Source organism: Chiloscyllium plagiosum, unplaced genomic scaffold (genome assembly GCF_037043375.1).
Source record: "Chiloscyllium plagiosum isolate Xiang-an unplaced genomic scaffold, Cpla_swu_hap1 HiC_scaffold_9, whole genome shotgun sequence".
NCBI classification, from domain to species: domain Eukaryota; kingdom Metazoa; phylum Chordata; class Chondrichthyes; order Orectolobiformes; family Hemiscylliidae; genus Chiloscyllium; species Chiloscyllium plagiosum.
This window is the reverse complement of record NW_028270147.1, coordinates 110583767-110608705: the sequence shown is the minus strand read 5'-3', so window position 1 is coordinate 110608705 and position 24939 is coordinate 110583767.

Below are 24939 nucleotides of genomic sequence, written 5' to 3'. Positions count from 1 at the left end.
TGAAGGAATGTCTCTCATCAGTTTGAAGCTGGAAGTGGAAGATGTGGTCATGGTGATTAATGAATGCGGGTCAGTAAGGTGGTTAAGAAGACACATGGGGTACATTTTTTTTTCCCCTGATGGAATGAGGGCATTGCTAGATCGGCAGCATTTATTGCCCATCCCTAGTCACCCAGACGGCAGTTTAAAGTCAACCACATTGCCGTGGGTCTGGAGTCACATGGTAAGGATGGCAGTTTCCTTCCCTAAAGGACATTAAGGAATCAGATGGCTTTTTCCTGACAATCAACAATTGTTTCATGGTCATCATTAAACTCTTAATTGCAGATTTCTTTTATTGAATTCAAATTCCACCATCTGCTGTGGCAGGATTCTAACCCTGGTCCCCAGAACATTAATCTGGATCTGTGGATTAACAGCTCAGCAATAACACCATTAGACCATCACCTCCCTCATCTCATTTTTGTTTGAGAGTGAAATCAAGGAGTTTGTTTATTCTGGAACTGTATGAAATCCCAGTTAGAGCACAGTGAGAGAACAGTGTACGCTTCTGGTCACCACATTACAGGAAGGATGTGATCCCACTTGAGACAGGGACAGAGGAGGATTTTGTCAGGAATGGGGAGTTTGACGAATGATTGGTTTGGCTGGGACTGTTTTCTTTGGAACAGAGGAGGCTGAGGCGAGATTGATTGAGATGTGTAAAATGATGAGGGGCCTGGATAGAGTAGATAGGGAGGACTGATTTCCATCAGCAGAGAGGGCAATAACCATGGAGAGAGATTGCAATGATTTGGGGGCAGGATTAGAGGGGAGTTGTGGATGTTTGTTTTCACCCAGAGGCTGTTGGGATCTGAGACTATCTGTCTGAAAGGATGGGAGAGGCAGAAACCCTCATCACATTGAAAAAACACTTGGATATTCACTTGAAACATTGAAACCTCCAGAGCTATGGAGCAAGAGCTGGAAAGTGGGATGGAGCTCGATACATCATTAACGAAACTCCGATCACCCACAGATCAGAAGAACTTTATCCGATAACATTGGAGCAGACATGGATCCACACACTTCAGGAAAGAGTCACATTGTATGTCCATGTGGAAGGTTCCAGATTACATTTCAAACCTTGCTGCACACCAATGGGCTGAGGTCAAGGGTGAGGCTACAAAGAGTCTCAGTGTCCCAGGGTCAGCCAAGGTCACTCCTCCAAATAACTCCATGACCCCTGGAAGGTGAGAGTGTGCAGATAATGGGTGAGGGTCAGGATCAGGGGACTCCAAACATAAAGAAAGACTTGCATTTGTGTAGCACCTGTCACCAACTCAGGATGCCCCAATGGCTCTTTCCAGCAGGCTGTGCACAGCAAGATCCCAAACACATTCTGATAATTAGCAGGAAAATAGATTTTTTATTGATTTTGACTGGGGGATAAATATTGACCAGGGACACCAGGGGGAACTTCCTGCTTTTCATCCAATAGTGCCATGGAATTGCATCTTTCATAACTGAAAGACTCACAGTTCATCCAAAAAAAAAAGGAATAGTTCCTTGAAAGTGGAGTTGCAGGTTGGTTGGGGGGGGATGTTGTAAAGAAGCCATTTGGTATGTTTCCTTTGTTGGTCAGTGAATTGCGTATTGCAGTTGGAAGCTGTTGCGGCTGTATAGGACATTGTTTAGGGCACTTTTGGAATACTGTGTGCAATTCTGGTCTCCCTGCTATAGGAAAAATGTTGTGAATCTTAAAATGGTTCAGAAAAGATTTACAACAATGTTGCCAGGGCTGGAGGGTTTGAGCTATCTGGAGAGGCTGAATAGGCTGAGGCTATTTTTCCTGCAACTTTGGAGGCTGAGGGGTGACCATATTGTGGTTCATAAAATCATGAGGGGCATAGATAGGGTGAATAGAGAAGATCTTTTCTCCTGTGTGGGGCAGTTGAAAACTAGAAGGCATAGGTGAAGGTGACAGGGGAAAGATTTGAAAGGGACCTAAGGGGCAACCTTTTCATGCGGAGGGTGGTACATGTATGGAATGAGCTGCCAGAGGAAGTGGTGGAGGCTGGTAGAATTACAGCATTTAAAAGGCATCTGAATGGGTATATGAATAGGAAGAGTTTAGAGGGATATGGACCAAATACTGGTAAATGGGACTAGATTAATTTAGGATATCTGGTCAGCATGGACAAGTTGGATCGAAGGGTCTGTTTCTGTGCTGTATGTTTCCATAACTCCAATTGAAATTCAATCAAACCATTAACACCTGAGACTCTCCCAAAGACATTTACAGACAGCTTTGTTTGAAAACCTGTCACTGCTGCAATGTCAGGAATGTGGCAGCCAGTTTCTACACAGCAAGATCCCACTGGAAACAATGAGATCAAGGATCACTCTTATTGATGTTGGTTCAAGGATAACTACTGCCCTGAACTTAACCCAAAGACAAAGTAATTTGGTTCAGCTGGATGGAAAATGAGAAAATGGAAGGTAAAGGAGAAGGTAGAATTGTTGGTTTGTGATGGAATTGATTGTTACCAGAAAATAAAAGGAAGGGATGGAAGGGACATAATGGGACAGAGAGTGTGGAAAGGATCAGATATCGAACGTAAAGCACAGCAGATAAGGGGACAATGATGGGAAGGAGGGCAGTCAATGCAGGACTGAGGGTGTTGTACTTAAAAGCACACAGTATACACAATGAGCTCGTAGTGCAGATTGAAACTGGCAGGTACGATGTTGTGGGTATCACAGAGACATGGCTGTAAGGGGATCCGGGCTGGGAACTAAATATCCAAGAATACATGTCCCATCAAAAGGACAGGCAGATGGTCAGAGGGAGAAGAGTCGCATTGTTAGTAAGAAATGAAATTAAATCAGTAGCAAGTAGGGATATAGAGTCAGAAAGGGTAGAATTTGTGTGGGTAGAGTTGACGAACCACAAAAAATAAAGAATTTGATGCAAGTTATGTTCAGGTCTCCAAGCAGTAATCAGGGTGTGGGGAAGGAAATCAATCAGGACGTTATGGCAGACTTCAATGGATAGGTGGACTGGGTAGCACGTCACAAGAAAAGGATTTCATGGAATCTCTATGAGATGATTTTTGGAGCAGTTTGTGGTTGAGCCATTATGGAACAGGCAGTTCAGGATCCAGTGATGTGTAATGAGGCAAACTTGATTAGTGAGCTAAGGTGAAAGTATCCCTATGGATATGTGACCATAATATGATAGATTTTCTGCTGTAGTTTGAGAGGGAGAATGAGTAAAGTTAACTCCAAATATATGAGGAAGGAGCTGACCAGAGTTGATTGGAAGGGGAGCCGAGTAGGTAAGATGGTGGGGCAGCAAACAGCAGAGTTTCTGGGGGTAATTCAGGAAGCAGAGTAGGAAGTGATCCCAAAAAAGAAGAAATATACAAAGGGGAGGACAAGACAACCATGGCTGATGAGGGAGGTCAAGGACAGCATAAAAGCAAAAGAAAAATCACACAATGTGATGAAGAATTCGTGGGAAGCCAAAGGATTAGGAAATATTTCAAAGCTTGGAGAGGATAATGAGAAAAGCATTAATGGTCAAGAAGGTGAAATGTGGGGGTAAGCTAGCCAGTAATACAAAAGAAGATTGCAAGAGTTTCTTTAGATATATAAAAAGGAAAAGAGAGGCAAAAATAGACATTAGATCACTGGAAAATGAGGCTGGAGAAAGAATAATAGGAAATTAAGCAATAACAGAGGAATTGAATCAATACTATGCATCAGTCTGCACAATGGAAAACATCAGCAGCATACCAATACTTCAAGACTGTCAGGGGTGAGTGTAGGTGCCATCACTAAGGAGGAAGTACTGGGGAAGCTGAAAGGTCTGAATGGGGATAACTCACCCAGACTGGATGAATTACACCAGTGTGTTCTGAAGTAGATCACTGAGGAGATTGTGGAGGCATTGGTGATGATCTTTCAGGAATCTGTGAATTAGAGGCATGAAGGTGGGGTGGGGAGGGATTTGATGGGGGCAAGGGACTGGAAAATGGCTGATAAACACCCCTGTTTAAGAAGGGAAAGAGGGAGAAGATGAGAAATTATAGGCCAATTAGCCTGGATTCAGTTGTTGGTAAGGTTTTAGACTTCAATTTAAGGATGAAATTGCAGAGGACTTGAAGTGAAATGGGAAAATAGGGCTGAGTCAACACGGCTTCATCAAGGGGAGGTCATGCCTGGCAAATCTGTTAGTATTCTTTGAGGAGACAATGAACCAGTCAGACAAAGGAGAGTCCGAAGAAGTAATCTATTTGGATTTCCAGAAGACCTTTGACATAAGGTAAGGGCCATGGTGTTGGGGGAAAGTTCCTGGTGTGGACTGGGGACTGGCAGGTTGGCATAAAGCAGTGAGTGAGGAACAATTGCAGCTGGTGACTGGTAGAGACCTGTAGGGGTAAATGTTAGGACCATAACTATTCACATTATACATTAACAACCTGGATGAAGGAAGTGAAGACATTGTTGCTAAGTTGGCAGATGGCATGAGATAGGTGGAGGGACAGGTAGTGTTGAGGAAGTGGGAAGGCTGTAAAAGGTCCTGAATAGGCTCAGAGAGGGGGCAAAGAAGTGGCAGATAGAATACAATGTGTTAGAGTGTGTGGTTATGCACTTTGGTAGGAAGAAGAGATGCAAAGACTGTTTTCTAAATGAGGAAAACCTTTGGAAATCTAAAGCACAAACCTCGTTCAGCTTTCTCTTCAGGTTAACAGGCAGGTCCAGCTTGTGCTTGGGAAGGCAAATGAAAAGATAGCATTCATTTCAATAGAGCTAGAATACAAGAGCAGAGATGTACTGCTGAAGCTGTATAAGGGTCTGGTCAGACTGCATTTGGAGTATTGTGAGTAGATTTGGGATGCATATTCTAAGAAACGATGTGCTGGCATTGGAGGGGTTTACAAGAATGATCCTGGGGATGAAGGACTTGTCATATGAGGCGCGGTTGAGGACTTTGGGCCTGTACTCGATGGAATTTAGAAGGATGAGGATGGACCTTATTGAAATTTGAAGAATACTGACAGCCTGGATAGAGTGGATGCAGAGAAGATGTTTCCAAAAACAGGAGAGACTCGGTAACCAGGGCACAGCCTCAGAATGAAGGGCCAACCCTTTCGAGCTGAGATGAGGAGGAATTTCTTCAGCCAGAGGGTGTGGAATCTGTGGAACTCATTGTTCCAGAGGGCAGTGGAGGCCAAGTCACTGAGTGTGTTTAAGACAGAGATAGATAGGTTTGTGATTGTTAAGCGGATTGACCGTTCCTGAGGAGTAGGCAGGAGAATGGGGGTGAGAAGCATATCTGCCAAGATCAAATGGCAGAGCAGATTCCATGGGCTGAATGGCTGATTTCTGCTCCTATTTCTTAAAGTCGTCTGGAGAGATTCCCCAAACCCCTGGAACACTGAACCCACTGGACTGTGAGCCTTGCTGGAGCTGTTTGTCATCAGAACTTTGCCAAGAGATGACCAAAGAGTGGAGAGAGTGTGCTTCCATGTGGGAACTTCAGAATGCTTCCCAGCTCCTGGAATACCATGAAGTACAGGAAGTGTGGTCAGTGACAGTAGTTGGAGCTCCAGATTTCGGAGCTTGAGCAGCAGCTGGTGTCAGGTGCAGAGCGTCCTTGAGGCTGAGAGCTCCGTGGAGAGCACCTTTCTAGATGTGGTCACTCTGCAGCTTCAGAGTATGCAGGGAGAGAGGGAATGGGGGAGCAGCAGACAGTCCAAAAGGACCAGGCAGCTAGTACAGGAGTCCCCTGAGTGCATCCCATTGTCCAACCAAGGTTCAGTTTGGAATCCTGATCAGAATGATGGTTCATCTGGGCCAAATCCATGGCACCACCGGGGGCACAGCTATACGGGGGGGGGCACAAGGAAGACTGGAAGAGCGATAGTGAGAGGAGATTCGAGAGTGAGGGCAATCAATTGGTATTTCTGCAGCTGCAGATGGGAATCCAGGATGGTGTGTTGTCTCCCTGGTGCCAGGGTCAAGGATGTCACTGAGCAGCTGCAGAGCACCCTGAGGGGAGAGGGGCAACAGGCAGCATTCGTGGTCCACATCGGTCCCAGTGACAGAGGGAAAAAAGGGATGTGGTCCTGCAGTCAGAATTTAGGGGGTTCAGGAGGGAATTAGCAGCAGGAACTATAATGTAGGAAACTCTGGATTACTTCCAGTGCCCCAGTGCAAGTGAAAATAGGAACAGGAGGTTAACACAGGTGACTGTGGAGCTGGAAAGAGGGTCCAGGAAGGAGGGCCTTAGATTCTTGTAACGTGGTCTACTAGTGTTGTTGGAGAGGGTTTAAAGTAACTTGGCAGGACTGTGGGAGCCAGGCGGGAATATCAGAGAGGAACACCAAGGAACACCAGAAAATGGAGGAGATACTAAATAAGTATTTTGCATCAGTATTTACTAAGGAAAAGGATATGGAAGGTATAGAATGTCGGGAAATAGATGGTGACACCTTGAAAAATGTCCATATTACAGAGGAGGAAGTGCTGGATGTCTTGAAATGCATAAAGGTGGATAAATCCCCAGGACCTGATCAGGTGTACCTGAGAGCTCTGTGTGAAGCAAGAGAAGTGATTGCTGGGCCTCTTACTGAGATATTTGAATCATCGATAGGCACAGGTGAGGTGCTGAAAGACCGCAGGTTGGCTAACATGGTGCCACTGTTTAAGTAAGGTGGTAAGGACAAGCCAGGAACGAAAGACCAGTGAGCCTGACTCCAGTGGTGTGCAAGTTGTTGGAGGGAACCCTGAGGGACAGGATGTACATGTATTTGAAAAGGCAAGACTGAATCGGGATAGTCAAATGGCTTTGTGTGTGAGAAATCATGTCTCACAAAGTAATAAAGAGGATTGATGAGGGCAGAGTGGTAGATGTGATCTATATGGACTTCAGTAAGGCATTCAACAAGGTTCCCCATGGGAGACTGGTGAGCAAGGTTAGATCTCACAGAGTACAGGGAGAACTAGCCATTTGGACACAGAACTGGCTCAAAGGTAGAAGACAGAGGGTGGTGGTGGAGGGTTGTTTTTCAGACTAGAGGCCTGTGACCAGTGGAGTGCCACAAGGATCGATGCTGGGTCCTCTACTTTTTGTCATTTACATAAATGATTTGGATACAAGCATAAGAGGTATGGTTAGAAGAGGTATTGCAGATGACACCAAAATTGGAGATGTAGTGGACAGTGAAGAAGGTTACCTCAGAGTACAATGGGATCTTGATCAAATGGGTCAATGGGCTGAGAAGTAGCAGATGGAGTTTAATTCAGATAAATGCGAGGTGCTGCATTTTGGGAAAGCAAATCTTAGCAGGACTTATACACTTTATGGTAAGGTCTTAGGGAGTGTTGCTGAACAAAGAGGCTTGGAGTGCGGGGTCATAGGTCCTTGAAAGTGGAGTCGCAGGTAGATAGGATAGTGAGGAAAGTGTTTGGTATGCTTTCCTTTATCGGTCAGAGTATTGAGTACAGGAGTTGGGAGGTCATGTTGTGGCTGTACAGGTAATTGTTTAGGCCACTGTTAGAATATTGCGTGCAATTTTGGTCTCCTTCCTATCGGGAAGATGTTGTGAAACTTGAAAGGGTTCAGAAAGGATTTACAAGGATGTTGCCAGGGTTGGAGGATTTGTGCTACAGGGAGAGGCTAAACAGGCTGGGCCATTTTCCCTGGAGCGTCGAAGGCTGAGGGGTGACCTTCTCGAGGTTTATAAAATTATGAGGGGCATGGATATGATAAATAGGCAAAGTCTTTTCCCTGGTGTCAGGGAGTCCAGAACTAGAGGGCATAGGTTTAGGGTGAGAGGGGAAAGATATAAAAGAGACCTAAGGGGCAACGTTTTCACACAGAAGGTGGTACATGTATGGAATGAGCTGCCAGAGGAAGTGGTGGAGGCTGGTACAATTGCAACATTTAAAAGGCATTTGGATGGGTATATGAATAGGAAGGGTTTGGAGGGATATGAGCTGGGTGCTGGCAGGTGGGACTAGATTGGGTTGGGATATCTGGTCGCCATGGACAGGATGGACTGAAGGGTCTGTTTCCATGCTATACATCTCTATGTCTCTATGACTCTATGACCATAGAATCCTCAGTGCAGTCAATAAGTCACCACACAGAAGAAGGATGTGGAGGAATACAAATGCAAGGAATTTACAGAGACCTCCAAACATGATAGAGTCGTTATAAATGGGTGGGGGAGAGATTCTTGACAGATTCTTGTCAAATGAAGGACAGTTCTTTGCTGTTGGCCTACTCTCACTGGGGACTGGTTTGGACACAAACCTCATTCCATGAAGGCCCAGCAGAGAGAGGAGATCCTCAGGCAATCAGTGTGAGCTGGAGGGACAGGACAGGCTCTGACCCACTGACCCATCCTGTCCATTCACAACATGTTCCAATCCTTTCACCTTTCCTTCCCCTTCTATGATCAGTCTCTGAGTCAGGGTGTTTCAATGGGATGAGGGTCAGAGCATCAGTTACAACAGAAAGGAACTGAACCCACCATGGTGTCCATGATGCACTGGAAACTCCAACAGAGTCCAGTAAACATGGAACTCAGTTCATGAGGATGTCCTTCTCACTGAAGTCCCCAATAGAGACCAGTAAACATGGGCCTCCTTCCTGCTGGAAACTCCAGTAGAGACCAGTAAACATTGGCCTACTTCCTACTGGAGTCCTTAAAGACAACCAGTAAACATGGACCTCCTTCTGACTGGATCCTCCAAGAGAGACCAGTAAACATGGGCCTCCTTCTGACTGGATCCTCCAAGAGAGACCAGTAAACATGGGCCTCCTTCTGACTGGATCATTCAAGAGAGACCAGTAAACATGGACCTCCTTCTGACTGGATCCTCCAAGAGAGACCAGTAAACATGGACCTCCTTCTGACTGGATCCTCCAAGAGAGACCAGTAAACATGGGCCTCCTTCTGAATGGATCCTCCAAGAGAGACCATTAAACATGGGCCTCCTTCTGAATGGATTCTCCAAGAGAGACCAGTAAACATGGACCTCCTTCTGAATGGATTCTCCAAGAGAGACCAGTAAACATGGACCTCCTTCTGAATGGATTCTCCAAGAGAGACCAGTAAACATGGACCTCCTTCTGAATGGATTCTCCAAGAGAGACCAGTAAACATGGGCCTCCTTCTGAATGGATTCTCCAAGAGAGACCAGTAAACATGGACCTCCTTCTGAATGGATTCTCCAAGAGAGACCAGTAAACATGGACCTCCTTCTGAATGGATTCTCCAAGAGAGACCAGTAAACATGGGCCTCCTTCTGAATGGATTCTCCAAGAGAGACCAGTAAACATGGGCCTCCTTCTGACTGGATCCTTCAAGAGAGACCAGTAAACATGGACCTCCTTCTGACTGGATCCTCCAAGAGAGACCGTTAAACATAGACCTCCTTCTGACTGGATCCTCCAAGAGAGACCAGTAAACATGGACCTCCTTCTGACTGGATCCTCCCAAGACAGGCCAGTAATCATGGGCCTCCTTTTCACTGGACATTCCAATGGAGATGAGTAGATGGCTGCGTTTATGAAGACGTAATCAAGCAGATAGGTAAGGTAGAGCAGTACACACTGTCTATGTGGGCTGTAGCAAGGCCTTAGACAATGTTCCCCATGGTAGACTGTTTAGTAAGATTATATCACATAGGATCCAGGGAGAGCTCGCCAATTGGATAGAAAATTGGGAGGCAGAGACTGGTGAGAGAGGGTTGTTATTCAGACTGGAGGCTAGTGACCAGCCGTCTGCCACAAGAATCAATCTTGGATCCACTGTTGTTCATCATTTATATGAACAATTTGGATGAGAAAATAGCAGGAACGGTCAGGAAGTTTGTGGCTGACATTAAAATTGTTGGCATCGTGGACAGGGAAGAAGGTTATCCAAGAGTGCAATGGGCCAGTGGGTCAACAAATCCAGATGGAGTTTAATGTTGATAACTGCAAGGAATTGCATTTTGGTAAGACATACCAGGGCAGAAATTACACAATTAATGGTAGAGCCATGGGGAGTGTTGTTGAACAGAGAGACTGAGGGGTACAGGTACATAGTTCCTTGAAAGTGGTGTCACAGATAGACAGGGTGGTGAAGAAGGTATTTGGCACGCTCACCTTCACTGGTCAAAGCAGGGAGTACAGGAGCTGGGACATCATGTTACAGCTGTACAAGGCATTGGTAAGGCCACATTTGGACACTGTGTACATTTTGCTTGAGAAAACACTTTTCTGTAAAGTGGGTTGTCTGTTTCTCCCAGTCTTTGTGTAAAGGTGAGACTAAGTGTGTATAAGCTCTTATACAGCACAGATAAAGGTCACTGGGCCTATTGTAACTGTTAGTCAAATTAGTCCAATGTGTCCCATTTACCCAGCCCTTCCTGTATAACCCTGCAATTGTTTCCTTTTCAGCTATTTCTCCAAAGGCCCTTTTGAAAGTTGCTGTTGAATCCACTTCCACTCACCTTGCAGACAGTCATCATGACTCGCTGGATAAAAATGTTCCTATCTTCTCTCTAGTTCTTCAGACCCTTTCTGAAATGTGTGCCTTCTGGTTACTGACCCTCCTGCCTGGAGAAACAATTTGTCCTGTATTTACTGCATCCAAACTCTCTAATTGTGAACCCCTCATTGAGTGAGACCTATTTCCAGCACAGGGAGAGAACATTCAGCCTGTCAGGTAAATGCTGTCATTTCATGGAGCAATCCAGTCAGTCCCACCCCCTCCCCTACTCGACCCCCAGAGCTTTGCAGGTTTATTTCCATCAAGAGCCCATCCAATCTGCCATTGCAATCACTGAGTGTCTTCACCTGCCTCACCTGAATGGACATTAATTTCCACGTCATTACCAATTGCTGCTAAAAACAAAGTTCTTCCTGACATCCTGTATCTCTTACCTAACCAAATGTAAGGTACTCTCATTGTGAAGATGGGATTTTGTCTCCACATGGACTGTACAGTGGTCACCATTACTGATATTGTCATGGACAGATACACAAGCAGCAGGCAGATTGGTGAGGGTGATAGTGAGTATGTTTTTCCCTCTTGTTGGTTCCCTCACCACCTGTCCCAGGTCCAGTCGAGCAGCTGAATCAGGTGGAACTTGACCACCTTGCTCAGTAGTGATGCTTCTGAGTAGCTCTTCATGGTGGACTTTGAAGTCCCTCACTCTGGGTATATCCTGCATCCTTCCCACCCTCAGTGCTCCCTGTCTGTACTGTTCAACATGGAGGAGGACTGACTACTCAGTTGAGGTTGGAGGGGAGGTCGGTGCTGTGTGGTAATTTCCTTCCCCATGTTTGACCTGCTGTCATGAGGCTTCATAGGTTCCATAGTTAATGGTGAGGACTTCCAGGGCAACTGTACACACCACTGTGTTGCCTCCCCTGCTTGGTCTATCCTGCCAATTAAAAACTGAATGAGGGAACAATTCTGTGCAGGTTTCACAGCTTGGAGACAGAGCTGCTGCTGGATTCTGTTTCTGATCTCCGAGTGCATGCGTGTGTGTTTGTGAGAGAGTGACTGACACTTTTTCCAAAACTGTGCTGTTTCTGCAAAAAAATCCCAGAACCAGCCTCCTGTGCTGTCAGATTCCAGGGAATGAAGAGAGTTCACAGTTTTCTCCTGTCTCAGTAACAATCGTCTAGCTGCTCCGAGCTCCTTCTTTCACTTCCTCTCTTGGTGAAGTTTCAATCTTGCGATCTGAGTCTTTGCAGTTATTTTTTACACTGGGGCTTTCTGCTGTGGTCAGAATCTCTAATAATTAGTGTCCAATCAGTGACAATCACAGCAGCTAAGAGCAGTCAGGACTGAGGAGCCAGGCTCACTGGGAAACACATTGGGAAGATCAAAGCCATCCTCTTCAGATCTTGGTCCAAACTCCATCCCTCTCCCTGAGCACTGTCTGCTGCTCAACCAGACTCGTTACAAACTGGGTCTCATCTTTGAGAATGATCTGAGCCCCACATCCTCCATATCGCAAAGATCAGCCACTGAAAATCTAAGCCATGTCTATGGGACTCCAAACATGACAATTCCAATGCTGTATTCGCACACTTCACAGCAACCGCCCTCCGAACCTTCAGCTCATCTCAAATTCTGCTGCCTATATCCAAACTTGTACCAAGCCCCATTCCCCAAACCCCCTGCATCCCGAAGCCTACATTGGTTCCTGGACCAACAACACCTTGATTTTCAAATTCTCATCCTTGTTCAGAAATTCGTCCCTGTCCTCCACCCTCCTTATCTCTGTTATCTCCTCCAAGCTGCTTCAGTCAGTGTGATCAACAATCTTGTATAATTGGTTCTCTATTCCTTCATCCAAGTCATTGAGAAATATCATGAAATGCTGAGGTCCCAGCCCAGATCCATGGGGACAACACTATTCACATCTTGTTCATTGGAGAGCACACGCATCATCCTCTTCTCTGTCTCCTACCTCCAAACTAATTCCTGAATGAAGACAAATACTTTTCTCTAATTGGCTTGATGGTAGGAAGCAGCGGGTAATAGTGGAAGGATGCTCGCCAGACTGGAGGCCTGAGACTTGTGGAGTTCCTCAGGGTTCAGTGCTGGGCCCATTACTGTTTGTTATCTATATCAATGATTTGGATGAAAATCTGCAAGGCATGATCAGTAAGTTTGTGGATGACATTACAAGAGGCGGTATCACGGAGGGTATCAGATGTTGCAGCAGGACCTTGATCAGCTGGGGAAGTGGGAAGAGAAATGACAAATTGAGGTTAATGTAGATAAGTGTGAGCTCTTGCATTTTAGAAAGTCAAATCAAGGCCGAAGTTTCATGGTGAATGGTAGGGTCTTAAGGACTGTAGTGGAACAAAGGGATCTTGCAGTTCAGGTACATGGTTCTCTGAAAGTTGAGTCACAGTTAGACAGGGCAGTGAAGAAGGCTTTTGGTGTACTGGCCTTCATCACTCAGGGTACTGCATCCAGCAGTTGGGAAGTTATGTTACAGTTGTACAGGACATCGATGAGGTCGCACTTGGAGTATTGTGTTCAGTTTTGGTCACCTTGTTATAGGAAGGATCTTATTAAACCAGAAAGAGTACAGAAGAAATTTACAAGAATGTTGCCTGGACTCAACGATCTGAGTTTTCAGGAGAGGTTGGACAAATTAGGATGTTTTTCTTAAAGCGTGTGAGACTGATGGTGGATCTTTCAGAAGCGTATAAGGTCATGAGAGACATGGACAGGGTGAATGCATTCAGTCTTTTTTCCAGGGTTGGGGAATCGAGGACGAGAGGGTATCAGTTTAAGGTTGGAGGGGAAAGACTAAAAGAGAATCTGAGGGAAAACATTTTTACACAGAGGGTGGCACGCATATGGAATGAGCTGCCGGTGGAAGTGATGAGGTGGGTACATTAACACATTTAAAAGGCACTTGGATAAATACATAGAGAGGAAAACCTTTGAAGGACATGGGCCAAGGGCTAGGAAATGGGGTTAGCGTGGATGGATATTTTGGTCAGCACGGTCCAGTTTGGGCCAAAGGGCTGTCTCTGTGCTGTAGGACTTGATGACTCTATAATTCCATACGTTTCCATGTTTATGAACAGTCTCTCAAACATAGAAACAAAGGAACTAGGAGCAGGAGGAGGCCATTCAGCCCTTTGAGTCAGCTCTGCCATTCAATATGACCATGGCTGATCATTCAACTTAGTCCCTATTCCCACTTTCTTCCCCATAACTTTTAATTCCTTTCGTCCTAAGAACACGGTGGCACAGTGGTTAGCACTGCTGCCTCGCAGCGCCAGAGACCCGGGTTCAATTCCCGACTCAGGCGGCTGACTGTGTGGAGTTTGCACGTTCTCCCCGTGTCTGCGTGGGTTTCCTCCGGGGGCTCCGGTTTCCTCCCACAGTCCAAAGATGTGCAAGTCAGGTGAATTGGCCATGCTAAATTGCCCGTAGTGTTAGGTAAAGGGGTAAATGTAGGGGTATGGGTGGGTTACGCTTCGGTGGGTCGGTGTGGACTTGTTGGGCCGAAGGGCCTGTTTCCACACTGTAAGTAATCTAATCTAATCTAAACTATATCTATCCTCTTCTTGAAAACATTGAATGTTTTAGGCTCAGGTGCTTCCTGTGACAGAATATCCCACTAGCTTTGCACTCTCTGGCTAAAGAAATGTCTCCTCATTTCAGTCTGAAATGGCCTTTCCCTTTTCTTTAAACTGTAATTCCTGGTTCTGGATTCCCCAGTCATCAGGAACACCTTTCCTGCGTTTTTCCAGTTTTGTCTTGTTCACATTTTGAATGTTTCAATGTGATTCCTCTCAATCTTCTAACCTCCAGTGAATATAGTCCTAACTGATCCAGTTTCTCATCAGATCTGAGGAATCCCAGGAATCAGTCTGGTATAACTTCACTGCCCTCCCTCCACAGCCAGAACATCCTTCCTCAGATAAGGAGATCAAAACTGCACCCAACAGAATCATAAAATCACATAGTACAGAAGAGGCTCTTCAGCCCATTAACTGCATACCAGCCAAACTACACTAAACCTACACCAGTCCCACTTTCCAACATGAGGCCCATAGCTTGAATGTTATGACATTTCAACTGCTCACCCAAGTACTTTTTAAAGTTTGTGTGGTTTCCCACATCAACTAGCCTCCCAGGCTGTGCCTTCCAGACCCACACCACCCTCTGGGTGAAAAACATTTTCCTCAAAACATATTGAAGCCTCCTATCTTTCACACTGAATGTGAGCCAACTTGTTATTGACCCTCCCATGAAGGAGAACAGCTGCTTTCTATCCACCCTGTCCATTCCCCTCATAACCTGATACACCTCTATCAGATCCCCCCTCCACTTTCTCTGCTCTGAAGAAAATAACCCCGAGCTGATCCAATTTCTCTTCATCACTGAGAAATTCCATCCCATGCAACATCCTGGTGATTCTCCTCTGTACCCCATCCAGTGCAACCACCTCCTTCCTACAGTGTGGTGACCTGAACTGCGCACAGTACTAGAGCTGTGGCCTAACCAATGTTCTGCTTAAGTGCAGCATATCCTCCTGTTTTTATAACCCAATACCTGAAATGACCAAGGCAAGTGTCCCCTGTGACTTCATAACTGCTCTGTTAACCTGTTTTGCCACATTCAGGAATCAGTGGACAAGCATCCCAAGATCACTCTGTTCCTTTAAGCTTCCTCAGTTCAAAGAACAAAGAACAAAGAAAAGCACAGGAACAGGCCCTTCGGCCCTCTAAGCCTGCACCGATCCAGATCCTCTATCTAAACCTGTCACCTATTTTCCAAGGACCTGTATCCCTGTGCTCCCTGCCCATTCATGCATCTGTCTAGATACACCTTAAATAATGCTATCATGCTTCCCTCTACCACCTCCACTGGCAACGCATTCCAGGCACCAACCACCCTCTGCGTAAAGAACTTTCCACGCATATCTCCCTTAAACCTTTCCCCGCTCACCTTGAACTCATGACTCCTAGTAATTGAGTCCTCCACTCTGGGAAAGAGCTTCTTGCTATCAACCCTGTTTACACCTCTCATGATTTTGTAGGGCCCCCCTCAATCTTCAACAGTCTAATGAAAATAATCCTAATCTACTCAACCTCTCTTCATAGCTCGCGCCCTCCCTACCAGGCAATCTTGGTGAATCTCCTCTGCACCCTCTCCAAAGCATCCACATCCTTCTGGTAATGTGGCAACCAGAACTGTACGCAGTATTCCAAATATGGCCAAGCCAAACTCCGATACAATTGTAATATGACCTGCCAACTCTTGTACGCAGTACCTCGTCCAATGAAGGAAAGCATGCCATATGCCTTCTTGACCACTCTATTGACCTGCGTTGCCACCATCAGGGTACAATGGACCTAAACACCCAGATCTCTCTGCACATTACTTTTCCTCAGGGCTTTCTATTCACTGTATAGTTCACTCTAGAATTGGATCTTCCAAGATTCATCAGCTCGCATTTGACTGGATTGAACTTCATGTGTCCGTTTCTCAGCCCAACTCTCCAATCTATCTATATTCTGCTGTATTTTCTGACAGTCCCCTTCACTATCTGCTCCTCCACCAATCTTCGTGTCATCTGCAGACTCGTTAATCAGACCTATACCTTCCTCCAGATCATTGATGTATATCACAAACAAGAGTGGTTTATGCACGGATCCCTGTGGAACACCATTAGTCACAGTTCTCCATTTTGAGAAACTCATTTCCACTACTACTCTCTGTCTCCTGTTGCCCAGCCTGTTCTCTATCCATCTAGCTAGTACACCCTGGACCTCATGCAACTTTACTTTCTTCATCCGGTTACCATGGGGAATCTGATCAAACACCTTACTGAAGTCCATGTATATGACAATGACAGCCCTTCCCTTATCAATCAACTTTGTCATTTATTCAAAGAATTCTATTAGGTTAGTGAGACATAACATTCCCTGCAGAAAGCCTTGCTGCCTATCACTGATAAGCCCATTTCCTTCCAAATATAATTAGATCCTATCCCTCAGTATCTTCTCCAGCAACTTCCCTACCACTGACATCAGGCTCTCCAGTCTATAATTACCTGGATTATCTTTGCGATGCTTCTTAAACAAGGGGACAACATCAGCAATTCTCCAGTCCTCTGGGACCTCACCCAGGTTCAAGATTGTGACAAAGATACCTGTTAAGGCCCCATCTATTTCCTCTGTTGCTTCCCTCAGTAACCTGGGATAGATCCCATCCATAGCCTTCAAATGTTGTCCACCTTAATGCCTTTTAGAATACCCAACACTTCTCCCTTCCTTATGGCGACTTGACCTAGAGTAATCAAACATGTATCCCTTACCTCAACATCTGTCATGTCCCTCTCCTTGGTGAATACTGAAACAAAGTACTCATTGAGAATCTCAGCCATTTTCTCTGACTACACACATAACATTCCTCCTTTGTCCTTGAGTGGGCCAACCCTTTCTCTAGTCACCCTCTTGCTCCTTATATATGAATAAAAGGTTTTGGGATTTTCCTTAACCCTGTTTGTTAATGAGATTTCATGACCCCTTTAGCCCTTTTAATTCCTCATTTCAGATTGGTCCTACTTTCCCGATATTCTTCCAAAGCTTTGTCTGTTTTCAGCCACCTAGACCTTATGTATGCATCCTTTTTCCTCTTAGCTAGTCTCACAATTTCACCTGTCATCCAGAGTTCCCTAATCTTGATTTCAATCCCTCAGTTTTACAGGGACATGTTTGTCCTGCACTCGAATCAACCTTTCTTTAAAAGCCTCCCACATATCAAATGTGGATTTACCCTCAAACAGCTGCTCCTCATCCACATTCCCCAGCTCCTGCTGAATTTTGCTATAGTTGACCTTACCCTAGTTTAGCCCTCTTCCTTTAGGACCACTCTTGTGAGTATTCTAAAACTTATAGAATTGTGATCACTGTTTCCAAAGAAATCCCTGACTGAAATTTCAACCACCTGGCCAGGCTCATTCCCCAACACCAAGTCCAGTATGGCCCCTTCCTGAGTTGGACTATTTACATACTGCTCTATAAAATCCTCCCGGATACTCCTTACAAATTCTGCTCCATCTAAATCTCGAACACTAAGTGAATCCCAGTCAATGTTGGGAAAATTAAAATCTCCCATCACCACCACCTTCTTGATCCTACATCTTTCCGTGATGCGTTCACATATTTGTACCTCTATCTCACGCTCACTGTTGGGAGGCATATAGTTCAGCCCCAACATTGTTCCCACTCCCTTCCTGTTTCTGAGCTCTGCCCATGTTGCCTCACTGCTCGAGTCCTCCATAGTGCCCTCCTTCAGCACAGCTGTGATATCCTCTCTGACCAGTAACACAACTCCTCCACCCCTTTTGCCTCCCTTTCTATCCCATTTGAAGTAACTGTATCGTCTGGATATTTAGTTGCCAATCTTGCCCTTCCCTCAACCAAGTCTCAGTAATAACAATAACATCATAGCCAGGGTGGCCCGGTGTCTCACTGGTTAGCACTGCTGCCTCACAGTGCCAAGGACCTGGGTTCGATTCCAATCTTGGGTGACTGTCCATGTGGAGTTTGCACATTCTCCCCGTGTCTGCATGGGTTTCCTCCGGGTGCTCTGGTTACCGCCCACAATCCAAAGATGTGCAGGTTAGGTGAATTGGCCATGCTAAATTATTCACTGTATTAGTCAGGAGTAAATACAGAGTAGGGGAATGGGTCTGGGTGAGTTAGTCTTTGGAGGGTTGGTGTGGACTTGCTGGGCCAGAGGGCCTGCTTCTGCACTGTATCTAATCATTATACTGCCAGGTACTAATCCAAGCCCTAATTTTCTCTGCCTTATTTACTGCATTAAAACAAATGCACCTAAGACCACCTGTCCCTTTGTTTTCATCATCTGCTCCCTAGCTACTCTTCCCCGTAGTCATGCTGACTTCATTATCTAGTTTCTTACAGGCTTTAGTTACTGCCTCCTAACTGTCCACTAACCTCCTTATTTTGTTCCCATCCCCCTTATATTAGTTTAAACCCTCCCCAACAACGGTAACAAAAGCATCCCCAAGGACATTGGTTCCAGCCTTACTCAGGTGTAGACTGTCTGATTTGTAATAGTCCCACTTCCCCCAGAACCGGTTCCAATGTCCCAAAAATCTGAAACCCTCCTGACTGCACCATCTCTCAAACCACTCAGTAATCCAGCCTATTTTTTCGTTTCTACTCTGACTAGCACGTGGCACTGGTAGCAATCCTGAGATTACTACCTCTGAGGTTGTACTTTTTAACTTGACTCCTAACTCCCTAAATTCTGCTTGTCGGACCTCAGCCCGTTTATTACCGATATCATTGGTGCCTATGTGCACCACGACAGCTGGGTGTTCAACCTCCCCCTTCAGAATGTCCTATAACCGATCTGAAATGTCTCTGACCCATGCATCTGGGAGGCAACATACCATTTGGGAGTCTCGTTCTCCACCACAGAACCAACTGTATACTCCCCTTACAATTGAATCCCCAATGACTATTCCCCTTCCATTCTTTTTCCCACCCTTCTGTACAGCACAGCCAGCCATGGTGCCATGGACCTGGCTCCTGTTGCTTTCCCCTGGTGAGCCATCTCCCCCAACAGTGTCCAAAACGGTATATCTCTTTTGGAGGGAGATGACCGCAGAAGATACCTGCACCGCCTTTCTGATCTTCCTCTGCCTTTCGGTCACCCATTCCCTTTTTACCTAAGCAATCCTAATCTGCGGTGTGACCCATTCACTAAACGTGCTATCCACGCTCTCCTCAGCATCATGGATGCTCCAAAGTGAGTCAATCCACAGCTCCATAGCTGTCATGCGGGGCAGGCATGAGAAAGCCTTGGTGGGTAAGATTAAGGAAAACCCTCGGGCATTCTATACTTATGTGAGGAAAAACTTGATGGTTAGAGTGAGGGTAGGGCCGATCAGGGATAGTGGAGGGAGCTTGTGCCGTGTTGTACAGTAAGTCCTTAATGAATACTTTGTTTCAATAGCCACTAGTTAGAGGGACCTTGTCATTTGTGAGGACAGCGTGATACAGGTGTTAAGAAGGAGGATGTGCTGATAATTTTGAAAAACATGAAAATAGATAAGTCCCCTGGGCCAGACTGGATATACCCAACGTTACTACAGGAAGTGAGGGAAGAGATTGCTGTGCCTTTGGTGATGATGTTTGCATCCTGTCCACTGGAGTAATACCAGATGATTGGAGTGTGGCAAATGTTATTCCCTTGTTCAAGAAAGGGATTTGGGATAACCCTGGGAATTACAGACCAGTCAGTCTTTCATCAATGGTGGGCAAATTATCGGAGAAGATTCTGAGGTTTGTAAAAGCAAAGCTTGATTAGAAATACTCAGCATGGCTTTGTGAGGGGCAGGTAATGTCTCACAAGCCTTATTCAATTTTTTGAGGGTGTGACAAAACAAATTTATGAAGATTGGACATTGACAGGATGCAGGGTTGGGCTGAGAAGTGACAGATGGAGTTCAAACTGGAAAAGTGTGAAGTGATTCATTTGGGAAGATTGAATTTGAATGCAGATGTCAAGGTTAAAGGCAGGGTTCTTGGCAGTGTGGAGGAACAGAGGGATCTTGGGGGTCCACATCCAGAGATCCCTTAAAGTTGCCGCCCAAGTTGATCGGGTTGTTAAGAAGGTATATGGTGTGTTTTGGTAGCTGGGGGGAATTGCGTTCAAGAACAGCAAGGTTACGCTGCAGTCCAATAAAGCCTTGGTTAAACCACACTTGGAATATTGTGTTCAGTTCTGGTTGCCTCACAATAGGAAGAATGTGGAAGCTTTAGAGAGGGTGCAGTGGAGATTTACCAGGATGCTGCCTGGACTGGCGGGCATGTCTTATGAAGAAATGTTGAAGGAGCTAGGGTTTTTCTCATTGAAGTAAAAAAGAATGAGAGGTAACTTGATAGAGGTAAACAAGATGATGACAGGCATAGATAGAGTGCACATCAGAGACTTTTCCCAGGGCAGAAATGGCTATCATGAGGGGGCATAATTTTAAGGTGATTGGAGGAAGGTTTAAGGGAGATGTCGGAGGTAGATTCTTTACACAGAGTGTGGTGGGTGCATGGAATGCACTGCCAGAGTGGTAGTAGAATCAGATATATTAGGGACATTTAAGTGACTGTTGGATAGGCACATGGATGATAGTAAAATGTAGGATATGAAGGTTAGTTTGATCTTAGAGTGGGATAAAAGGTTGGCACAACATCGAGGGCTGAAGGGCCTCTACTGTACTGTACTGTTCTATGTACTATGTTCTATATTCTATGTTCGCTGTTCTACACCCCAAGCCTAGGCAGCTTGTCTCCCAATGATCGAATAAGATGCCAAATTGGAGACCAAGTTAGGGGCAGGCTCATGCTGTGAACTCAGGTCTTCAACAGGGAACTGGAGATTGAGCTGGAGATAAAAGATTAGCTGGGTTATAGTGAGAAAGAGGGAGGTGGTACCAATTGGGGATGTGTGTTTCCTCCAATGAGCAATATGTGAATAGTGGTATTCCCAGGGATCTGTGCTGGGACCTCAGCTTTTTATGATATTTCTCAATGACTTAGATGAACACATAGAAAGCCATATATCTAAGGTTGCTGACCACACTGACTGAGGGGAGGGAGGGTGGAGGACAGGGAGGGTGGAGGACAGGGAGGAGGTTGAGAACAAGGATGAGAATTTTAAAATCAGATGTTGCTGGACCAGGAGCAAATGTTGGTCAGCGAGCACGGTGTGGGATGGGAGAATGGGACTTGGTGTGAGTTCAGATACAAGCAGCACAGTTTGGGATGAGCTGAAGTTTATGAAGGGCACTGGCTATGATACGGTTCAGGACAACATTGGAATGGTCATGTTTGGAGTCCAAAAGACATGGCTGAGATTTTCAGTGGCTGATCTTTGTAATATGGGGGATATAAGGCTCAGATCATTCTCAAGAAATGAAGTCAAGGTTGTAAAGAGTCTGGTTGGGCAGCAGATAGTGCTCAGGGAGAGGGATGGAGTTTGTGCCGGAAGCTGAAGAGGATGGCTTTGATCTTCCCAACGTGTTTCACAGTGAGCCTGGCTCCTCAGTTCTGACTGCTCTTAGCTGCTGTGATTGTCACCAATTGGACACTTATTATTAGAGATTCTGACCACAGCAGAAAGCCCCAGTGTAAAAAATAACTGCAAAGACTGTCAGAGCGCAAGGTTGAAACTTCACCAAGAGAGGAAGTGAAAGAAGGAGTTCGGAGCAGCTGGATGTTTGTTACTGAGACGGGAGAAAACTGTGAACTGTCTGCACTCCCTGGAATCTGACAGCACAGGGGGATGGCCATTCAGCCCATTGTGCCTGTAAGTGACCCAGTTAGTCTCACTCTCCATCTATCTCCCGCTAATCCAGCAAATCTTTCCTTTTCAGCTTGATCTCTAATTCCCTCTTACAGACCTGGGTCCACAGCATGAGGCTGTCCATAATCTGTAATCTCATTCATTCATTGGTAGACAAGCTGCCTGGGCTGGGGAATGGAGTTCAGGACCTTGAACATTCCCTCTCCCCTCCTGAGGGACTCTTTGTTTGTTTTTATATATTCACTCATTGGATGTGAGCGTCACTGGCTGGGTCAGCATTTGCTACCCGTCCCTAGTTGCCCTTGAGAAGGTGCTGCCTTCTTGAACCGCTATAGATCACATACGGTATGTTGACCCACAATGTCCTTAAGGAGGCAATTCCAGGATTTTGACCCACTTACAGTGATGGAACAGTGATATATTTCCAAGTCAGGATGTTATGTGCCTTGGAGATGAATTTGCAGACATGCTGTTCCCATATCTCTGCTGCTCTTGTCCTTCTAACTGGAGCTGTTCATGTGTTTGGAAGGTACCAAAAGAACTGCAGCTGCTGTAAATCAGAGACAAAAACAGAAATTGCTGGAAAGCTCAACAGGTCTGGCAGCATCTGTGAAGAGAAATCAGAGTTAACGCTTTGGGGCACGTGACCCTTCATACTTGAGCTTTTCTTACAATTTCTATTTTTGGGTTTGGAAGGTGTTGTGTGAGGATCTTTGGTGAATCTCTGCAGTGTATCTTATAGATAATACACACTGCTGCGACTAAGTGTCAATGGTGGTAAGATGGCTGCTTTGTGGATGTGATGGCAATCAAGCGGGCTGCTTTGCTCTGAACAGTATCAAGCTTTTTGAGTGGATAAGGGAGACATAGGATATGATTGACATGGATAGGAAAGGTTAGAGAGATATGGGCCAAACACAGGCAAATGGGACTCGTTCAGGTTTGGAAACCTGGTCGACATGGACAAGTTTGGCTGTAGGATCTGTGATTCTATGACACCATCACTCTATGAATGTTGTTGGAACTGCACCCATCCAGACAATGGGGGGTATTCCATCACAATTCTGACTTGTGCCTTGTTGATGATCGACAGGCTTTGGGGGAATCAGGAGGTGAGTTACTAAATGCAGTATTGCTAGCCTCGAGCCTGCTCTTGTAACCACTGTATTTCCGTGGTAAGCCAATTGAGTTTCTGGATGTTGACAGTGGGGATTCAATGATAATAATACCATTCACTGTCAAGGGTGATGGTTGAATTGTCTCTTATTGGCCTGGCACTTGCATGGTACCAATGTGAAATGTCGCTTTTCAGACTAAACCTGGATATTGTCCACATGTTGGTGCATCTGATCATGGACTGCTTCTGTTTTTGAGGAGTTGTGAATGATGCTGAACATTATGGAATCATTGGCAATCATCACCACTTCTGAGCTCGCCTTGAGTTGCTCTATCTGTTCAAAGTCTGTCCTATTTAGCACAGTGTTAGTACCACACAGCACAATGGAGGGTATTCTCAATGTGACGGTCAGACTTTGTTTCCACAAGGACTCTGTGATGGTCACTCTTACACATACAGGACAGATGCAACTAAAGCCGCAAGATTGGTGAAGATGAGGGCAAGTAGATTTTTCCTTCTTGTTGTTTCCTTCACTACCAGCTGCAGGCCCAGTCCTGCAGCTTTGTCCTTTAGGACCCGACCAGCTCGATCAGTAATGCTGCTGCCGAACCACTCTCAGTAGTAGGCATTGAAATCCCCCACCCAGAGTACATTCTGTGCTGTCACCACCCTCAGTGCTTCCACCATGTGCTGTTCAACATAGCAGAGAGAGTGATTCATCAGCCGAGGGAGGGTGGTATGTGATGATCAACAGGAGGTTTCCTCACCCATGTTTAACCTGGTGTCATGAGACTCCATGGGGTCTGGAGTCAGCGGAGAGGACTCCCAAGGTAACTCCCTCCTGGCTGTACACCACTGTATTGCCAGCTCTGCTGGGTCTGCCCTTCTGGTGGGACAGGACACATTCAGGGACAGTGATGGTGGTGTCTGGGACATTGTCTGTAAGTTATGATTCTGTGAGTATGACTGTGTCAGGCTGTTGCTTGACTAGTCTGTGAGACAGCTCTCCTGAATTTGGCACTAGCCCCCAGATGTCAGTAAGGAGGATGGAGCAGGGTAGACAGGGCTATTTCTGTCATTGTCTTTTTGATGTTTAGATCGATGCTGGGTGGTCTGTCCCATCTTATTTCTTTGTCGAGATGTCATCACGATTGATACAACTGAGAGCCTTGCTTGGCCAGTTCAGAGGACAGTTCAGAGCCAATCACATTGCTGGGGGAGAGTGCCATGGACCCTGACAGTATATTCTGACTCCCCCACTTCCGCATTCTGTATATGGAAGGTTGGAGCCTCTCAGCGGGATATTCACTTGCTGGAACTATCACCCCCTCCACCCCCGCCCACCCCCTCACAATTCTGTCCCCATATAAAATCCACACAGAACTTGAAATCACATAGCACCTTCAATGTCCAAAACATTCCAAGATGATTCACAAAGTTGCAGTAATTGGGAGGGGGTGGATGAACATAAGAACTCGGAGCAGGAGCAGGCAATTCAGCCTCTCGAGCCCACTCCACCATTTAATACAATCATGGCTGATCCCATCTCAGCCTCAACTCCACTTTCCTGCCCACTCTCCATCATCCTTTAACCCATTACAAACTAAAAATCTGTCCATCCACTCCTTGATGTGAGGCAGGGAAGGGACCACTCCATTTCAGACAGTTGGGATTTATGGAGTATGAATGGGGGAAGCTGAGAGAGGACATCGGAATCATGGAGTGGGACAAACAGGAATGAAGATTTCTGTGGTCAGGGGCTGATGTAATGCAGAGACGGACAATGTTATGGGGTTTGGGGTTTGATGCTGAGATACTGGAAAGTCTAATGGGAAGAAGGCCCATGTTTATTGATCTCAGTTGGAGCTTCCAGCGGGAATGAGACACATATCTAATGGTCTCTAATGGAAGGTACAGGGGGAAGGAGACCCATGGTTCCTGCTATCT